Source organism: Canis lupus, chromosome 32, assembly GCF_011100685.1.
Source record: "Canis lupus familiaris isolate Mischka breed German Shepherd chromosome 32, alternate assembly UU_Cfam_GSD_1.0, whole genome shotgun sequence".
Taxonomy (NCBI): domain Eukaryota; kingdom Metazoa; phylum Chordata; class Mammalia; order Carnivora; family Canidae; genus Canis; species Canis lupus.
The window spans coordinates 17942307-17950414 of NC_049253.1; the positions used below are offsets into that span (position 1 = coordinate 17942307).

At 38.0% G+C, this 8108-nt stretch overlaps 1 long non-coding RNA gene across 11 annotated transcripts in view; it reads right to left on the reverse strand.

Annotated features, from left to right (window-relative positions):
• The window catches only part of LOC119867192, a 35879-nt gene extending 28413 nt beyond the window's left edge, over positions 1-7466 (reverse strand). For 7 of the 11 annotated variants that reach the window (XR_005382770.1, XR_005382775.1, XR_005382773.1 and 4 more), the window contains exons 1-3: positions 7349-7466; positions 5644-6002; positions 1970-2166 (exon numbers count right to left, since the gene is read on the reverse strand). This is a non-coding gene — a long non-coding RNA (uncharacterized LOC119867192). The remainder of the gene's footprint in view (positions 1-1969; positions 2167-5643; positions 6003-7348) is intronic. The other 4 variants (XR_005382768.1, XR_005382766.1, XR_005382767.1 and 1 more) reach the window with 2 other exon arrangements.
• Between the last annotated feature and the right edge of the window lie 642 nt (positions 7467-8108).

Consider the following 8108-nt stretch of genomic DNA (forward strand, 5'->3'; position numbering starts at 1 on the left):
GTGAAAGCTTAGGAGAACATACTAGGAATGTTGCAAACCACTATTGCCTTAAAGAGAACTACAATAATTAGATATAGGAGCATTTATTCTTTTTTTTAAGATTTTATTTATTTATGCATGAGAGATGCAGAGAGAGGCAGAGACACAGGCAGAGGGAGAAGCAGACTCCCTACGAGGAGCCTGATGCGGTGCTCAATCCCAGGACCCTGGGATCAGAACCTGACCCAAAGGCAGCTGCTCAACCACTGAGCCACCCAGGTGCCCCTAGGAGCATTAATTCTTCAAAGTCCCTCGAATCCTAATTATATGGACAGAAAGCTAAAAAAAAAAAAAAAAAAAAAATTAAGTCCAAACTGGAATGAAATTTGACTTTTCTTCTCTTATTTATAAATTAAAAAGTAAATTCTAATGACTATATCATTTTAAAAGTCAGGTCAGTATTAAAAAGACATGTCTGTATTTTGTTTGTTGGATATTTGATGGCCAAAGAATGCCACTGATATTTGAGACCAATTTAATCTTAGGGACAAAGTAGAGTTTTCACACAAGGAATTGATTTTGTTTTTCCTTCTCCCCCTGGAGAACTGAAATCATTACCCTATCCTAAACTTTATGGATGTCAGGTAGCTTCACAGAAATTTCCATGGGAGCTAATTTCATATTTGAATTTAAAAGGATAATCCCATATCAATGGCCTATTTAGTCACTGTCCTTCTATGATCTAGTTAGCAACCAGTTCTTAGGGAGCAGTTAGTTCCCTACAAAGCTTTAGCACCTCCATAATTGTCAGACTATGGCTAAATATGGTACAATAAACAAATGTTTATGTGTGTTCTTTCCTGAAACCTCACTAAATTGGCAGAAAACCAACTGGGAGTGGGACTGGGGAGGTGGGAACAAGAAAACAAAAAGATAAAAGAGGATTAAATCATCTTTCCAGAAAATCTAACTTCAACATAATAAGACATCCGTGAAGAAATCATAGAAAATGAAATGGAGAAAACTATCAAAACATGATTCAAGAAAATCTCCAGAACTGAAAAAGAGTTTTCAGACTAAAAGGTCACACCAAGATGAAAAAAGGAGTCCAGTACAATGGGGGGGAAAGTCATATAAACACATATCACTGAGAAACTTCAGAACATTAGCTATAGAAAATAAGATTCTAAAAGCTTCCAGGAGAGTGAGGGGAATGAGAAGAAAAGGAAAAAGAACTCACATACCAAGAAGCATGAATCAGAATATACCAGATGTTTCAGTATCAAAGCTATATTCATACCTAGAACATAGTAGAAAAATCTCTTCAAATCTGAAGAATAAAGTATTACAAGTCTCAAATTCTACACCTTGTCTAACTATAAAATAAATATGATGATAGAATGAGAACATTTTCCTTTTCAGAGATGCAAAGGCCTCCAAGGTTCAGTGCCACACTAGAGCAGGGGCATGAACCAAGAAGGAGGGAGTGTCAAGGCTCCAAGAATGAAGAATGTGGTCCAAGAGGAAAGCAACGGGGACTTCCAGGATGATGTGGTGGGAAATCCCAAGAAGGCAGCTGGAAAGCAAGTGGAAGGGACAGAGAGCCCCAGACTGGAGTAGCAGAATGGAACTTGTGTCTTCAAGAAAATGGGGAAGCTGAGAGATTATCCGAAGTGCTAGAAGATATTAAGAGGAAGTCAATACTTTGTGAAGCAATACAGGATGAATTAGCTATAGGTACATGGAGAACTAAGGAGAAAAAGGAAATTACAACTACCTAGAAAACAAAGTTATAGAAGAAAGTAATTATAATCATGATACTGATGGGGTTCAAAACAGGATACCCCAAAATACAGCACCTTGGCGTATTGAATCTTTCAAGCTAAGTTTGAGAAAACAGCAGAAGCAGGAAGGTTTCTCTGACATTCCTCTCCCCTTCTCACCTGAAGCAGATCATAAGACCCTCATTTGAGACGTGCCCCCACTATACCTACAAGAAAGCGGTATCCTTATCTCTGAGACCCAGAATCCAAATGAGGAGGCTTTGCTGAGCTTTTTCCAGGTTGCTACACTTCACTCATACTTCTTGTCCTGTTTCTCCATGAGGTTCCATTCTTCAGCAAATCCCACATAGAAACACTCAGATTATAATTTCTTCAAAAGGTCTTCTTTTCCTTATGAAGACTCCTGTGTCATGTAAAAGTTATATTAAGTATATTTGTATGCTTTTCTCCTGTCTTTGTTAGTTTATTTTTCATAAAAGATTTTATTTATTTTAGAGAGAGTGCACACACAGCACCCACACAACACACACGCACACATGCATCGGGTGGGGAGGGGCAGAGGGAGAGGGAGAGAATCTCAAGCAGACTCTGTGCTCAGTGAGAAGCCAACTCAGGGCTGGATTCCACAACATGGGTTTCCATCCCAGGTCCCTGAGATCATGACCTGAGCTGAAACCAAGAGTCTGACATTTGACTGAGCCACTCAAGCGCCTCTCTTTGCTGGTTTAATTTTTCAGACACAACCAAGGACCTTAGGAGGGCCAACGAAAATTTTTTCCTCCCCTACATTAGACTACTATTTAAATGTGCATAATAATGACAACTGAATGTTGATTCAGCCAAAAATGAAGCTGCAGCTATACTAGAAAGAGGAGAGGATAACTATTTGAGGGGCAGGGGAGCAGAGGCTAGAATTGGGAATTGATCAATAATACATAAATTGAACAAAATAGCATTACATGACTGTTATTTAGAAATATGACAGCAAACACCAGGAGGAAGGTCTAAAAGTTGAAAGTGGTTTTCTTTGAGGAGCAATAATCAGGAGAAGGAAGGGGGAGAAAAGTGTCATTTTTAAATTATAAGCCTTATGAAATACTGAACTTTTTTTAACTATGTCTGCATATAGCTTTGAAAGTTAAAATTTAGTTTAGAAAGTAGAAAAAATATGACAGCTTTTTCATCAAACAGCCAAATGAATTATAAATAATGACAAATAACATCTTTTAGATGGGTGATCCAGGAAAATAAATATTGAACAAGCATAGACCCTTGTGACTTCCTGTTGAAGGTGTAATAATTCATAGCTAGCAACACTATTAGAATGCTCCTGGAGATGTGGCATTCCCATCTTGAACCTCATCACTGGATAACTCTTCTGCCAAAACTTAAAAGTGCTGCTAGCTGCAGTTTGTTTTGCACCTGGCAGTCCACCTCTCAGGCTGCTATGTGAACCATTTTAGGTGTGAACAGGGAATAACAACAGTAATTTCATTATGCATTGTCACAATTGTTCCAATTTAATCTCACATTTATAGCACCAAGAACTAACACAGAGCCATTTAGTTAACTCTACTATAAATGCCAAAACAAAATAAAACTTTGCCATTATAAGAACCAAAGGGGGTATTTTGGATATTTTGATGAGGACTTTCTGATGTATCATCCTGGTAAATCTTAAATGGTTGCAAATTATAGATATTTTGGAGACTTTATCGATTTTAAAGTGCTTAGAACTCAAAAGATCTATTGCTGAATTATTAATAATTGGCAGTTTACACAGACAAAATAGCCATATAAATTTATCAGCACTCCACACAAGAGGGAGATGTGCAGCTTCTCCTTGTCTTTTTTTTTTAATCAGTGTATTTTCATGTGGCTGGTGATAATTCACCAAAGTAGATAGGAAACCTTGGATAGAATAGCAAAAAAAACAAAAAGCAACGTGTTTCCTTTCACAGCCCATTCTGCCCATATCATTCAACTTATATAAGTCAGTCACATTCATTTTACATTTTCATTTGGACTTAGCTGTAATTATACAGCAATAAATAGTGAAACAGGGTCCATTCAGAGAGTTGGCCATTTAACTTGTTGCTAGGGGAAGATCTAGCTCCTAAAGCAGAATCAGGGCTATTCCTGGTATATCTAGCAAGTTCTCAGTTATTAGGACTGATAAATGGCAGTTGTTTCAGGTCAGAATCAAAGACTAGAGTTCCATTTTGTTGTTTTAAGTCAATGGAAACTGAACCTCTTAAGTTTCAACTAAGGCACAGAAGAGAGAGTTTAAAATCTTCCACATTACATCTCTGGTATAATAATACACAAGATATATAGTGTATTATTATATACACTATATATAGTGGTTGCCTCTAAGGAGCAAGACTGATGGGTAGAGGTGAAGAGGGACAGGTAGGGAGCTAGTGATAGGAGATTAGGGGGCCTTTTCCTTACGAACTAATTCTTGAATTATATACCATGTACATACCTTACCATTGAAAAAAACTAATTTTAAAAAACAATATATATGAGGGTGTATCTATAGTCTTATAATCTTCATACAATTTCTATCCCTGAGACATCAGTGTTACTTGTTAGCACAGCAATCACAATAGTTTCCATTCAAGAATATTCTGTTAAACTGAGCTTTATGTTAATATATCCCATAGCTTTTTTTTTTTTCTTGTGAGTACATCACAACTCCTTCTTAACTTCCTTTGGTTCCTGGTTATGTGTGTGTGCATGTTTATAGCTGGGAACTGAATTGTTATGCTCCCTGAAAGTGTTTCTAACTCCCTGTCCTTGGGGCCTGTCAGGTGTGCAGTGTCCATTAGCCATCAACCGAGAGAAAAGAAATGCGGAGAGATAAAGAGGTATATTTAAATGCAGCTGGAAAGAGTAATATAAATCAAGACTGGCATCCTTAAAGGGCCTAGTGTTGTATTTCTGGCTGCAAAAGATATCTAAAATGAGAATTAATTTGCATTTTTTTCATCTGCTGATTTGCCATCACAAAATTGCTGACATTCCCCCTTTCCCCACCTCTGCAGCCCCCATCACCTTTACTTACCTATATTTGAATAATCCACTCTCTGATAACTTAGAGTAAGAGCATGTTAAAATATAAGTGAGCTGAAAATACTGAGAGCAAACAAATCTGGTAGCACATTTTTATTCTTATCCAGAATTTTATTTTTTAAAAGCTCTAAATTTTCAGTATTAAGCTAATTTTCAAAGGATAGAAAATTAAACTGATGTTGATATTAGTCCTCCAATTTTCTAGCTAAGTTTGTATATATTAAGCCGTATTTATATAATTCCTAACAGCTGGCTAAAAAAAAAGTAAGGAAAAGAAAAATGTAAAGCTAGCTATCTGGTGTCAAATAATCATTCTCGCTAAATTTTAATGAGTTTTTTTCTTTTAACAATTTATTGTTTTTAAATATATTAACGTTAACTGGGAAGCCCAGATTTGTGTGTATATGGAAATTTTGAGAGTTTTTTTGATGTGTATAATTTTGAATAAATCTATCTTCAATAGAAACTCCTGGGTGGCTCAGTGGTTGGGTGTCTGTCTTCGACTCAGGTTGTTATCCCGGGGTCCTGGGTAGAGTTTTGCATCGGGCTCCCCGTGGGGAGCCTGCTTCTCCCTCTGCCTATGTTTTTGTGCCTCTCATGATCAAATAAATAAAATCTTTTTAAAAATCCACTTGCAATATATTTTCCAAGAAAACTGAAATACTTCATGTATAAAGTCTTGATTCTGGAGCATTCTGGGAAAACGCAGTGTGGTTCCTATTTTACATAACTATGACTGATGATTAATCACATTTTGTCCTCTTTCCCAGTTCCATCTTGTATCCTGGAATTGAGCACCTACCTCCCATTTATGCCACGAACGCGGAGGGTACGCCTTGTACTTCCAGGGCAGATTTGCTCCCAAGGCATATTTGTCACTCTCATGGGATCTTCTTTGCTGCCTCTGAGGCATCCAGGGCTTCATCTTTTTCTTCTCAAGTAAGATTCTCTGTTCAGTCTGTGCTCACCAGAAGGGTAGAGGATTCTCATTTATTGTGCTTGGCCTGGAGTTGACTCTCCAGGGGACCTTTATTCTTCCCTTCCCCTCTCTCAACTTCTATCCCCTTTCATCCTCCCTCCAGGCCAGGCTTTGCTGGGTAGCTCCTTTTCCTTTTCTGATTTATGCTTGAGGTAAAGCAGCTGTCTTTTAAAGATAAGAACCTGAGAACAGAGATACCAAATGGTTGTAAAGAATAACATGGAAAAGACAAAAAAGCCCCTTTGCCTAAAAATAGCTTTGTCATTAGCCCTTTTTATGCTGAGCATCCAGTTTTATTTCCCCTGTCCCTCTGTTTACACAGACTAAGTCAGTCAAACTACCCTCACCTGAAGAAAAACAAGGGGTACAAAGGAAATCCTTGACTCCAGGCTATTTTTTACCAAAGTAATACAGTATAAAGGTGGCTAATTTGAATTTTCTTTACTTTCAGTAACTGCTAAAATTATAGTATAATATAAAAGAAGTGGCTTTTGGACAAAAAGAAAGTATGGGACAAAAAGAGGAATCAGAAGAAAACGAACTATGAAAACGAAGGAAAATGGGAAGAAAAGGAAGATAAACTAGAAATCAAGCTAGAAGCAAAGGAAAAATACAGATTATATTGATAGAGTTAAGTCATACATTAGGATCCACAAAATGGAGGCAACCCCGGTGGCCTTTCCCACATCACAAATCTAAACCTAAGTTAGCCTGCACTTAGGGGAAACACCTCACTGTCAGAGAATCCCAGCATACACCAATCCCAATCCTTCAATTTAACATTAGCTAGCTTACTTTACCCTAGAAAACAGGAACTGTTAGCCCTACACAGAAATCCTGACCTGCTAGCCCATCATGCTCTGTTTCTGCGCACGTGTGTGTGCACACACAGACACACACACACACAAAGGGGGAAAGGGCAGAAGAAGAGAGAATCCCTAGCCAACTCCCTGTTCAGCATGGAGCTGAATTTAGGGCTGGATCTCAGTACCCTGAGGTCATGACGTGAGCCAAATCAGGAGTCAGATGCATTAACTGAGTGGCCCAGTCTGGCGCCCCTCTGCCTTGCTGCTTCTAATGTCCTATAAAACTGGCTTTTCTCCCAAAGTCCTCCAGACCAGTGCTCCTCTGCTTGTAAGGAACTGTATTTGGTAATCCAAATCCATGGATTATTTCCCTTGAATAAAGGACATCAAATTCATTACTAAGGTGTTTTAGTTTTGCCACTCGACAATATAGGTCTTCCTCAATTTATAATGGGGTTATGTCCAATAACCCTATCGTAAATTGATAATATTGTAAGTTGAAAATGCATTTAATGCATCTAACCTACAGAACATCCAGCTTAGCCTAGCCTACCTTGAACATGGCTCAGAACACTTACACTAGCCCATAGCTGGGCAAAATCATCTAACACAAAGCCTATTTTGTAATAGAGTGTTAACTAGCTCATGTAATTTATTGAATACTGCATTGATAGAGAATGGTTGTATGGATTCAAAATAATTTAAGTATATCAGTTGTTTACCCTCATGATTATGTAGGAGCCATCTCAAAACAGGCAGATGTAGAGGAGACAGCCTCTGAGGTGAGAATGGTCTGAATAGGCTTCATTTCCCTGCATATTCCTCAAGGATAAAGTTACATCACAAATGAACATTCAGCAAAAAGTGACCTCACTCCTCTATCTGTAGGGTGTAAATTATAATGTAATAAAGAGAAAGGTCAACACATACTCTGCTTCAGTGTCAGTTAGCCGGGGTTAAGACCCTGCCAGACTACTGTGAATTATTTCATGATCTAAGACCCTGTCACTTGATGTATGATCAACAAGCCAACAATGTTGGCCTTCACCTGTGAGCTGGTTAAAGATGCAGAATCTCAGGTCCCACTCCAGACCTACTGAATCGGAATTTGCATACTAACCAGACTGCCAAGTCTCTTAGAAGTTTGAGAAATACTGATCTAGGCCGAGTTACCTAATCTATGCGTGTCCCAGATTCCTCATTTACAAAGTGGGCATGCTAGCACTTACACTCAGCATTGTGAGGAATGAGGAATACATGTAGAGGGATAGCAAATGTCTAATAACCATTAATAAAGACATATCATAAAATATGGTTCAGGGTTCTGAAATTGAATTTTATGCTCTGGTGCGCAAACAATTAAATGTAACTAAAGCTGGGTTTTCATTCTAAATGCTAACTGACTTTTATGACCACTTCCCCAAATGAAATAGTCATTTAAAAATGAGTGGTTTCAAAAGGGCCATCCATATTAATTGCCCA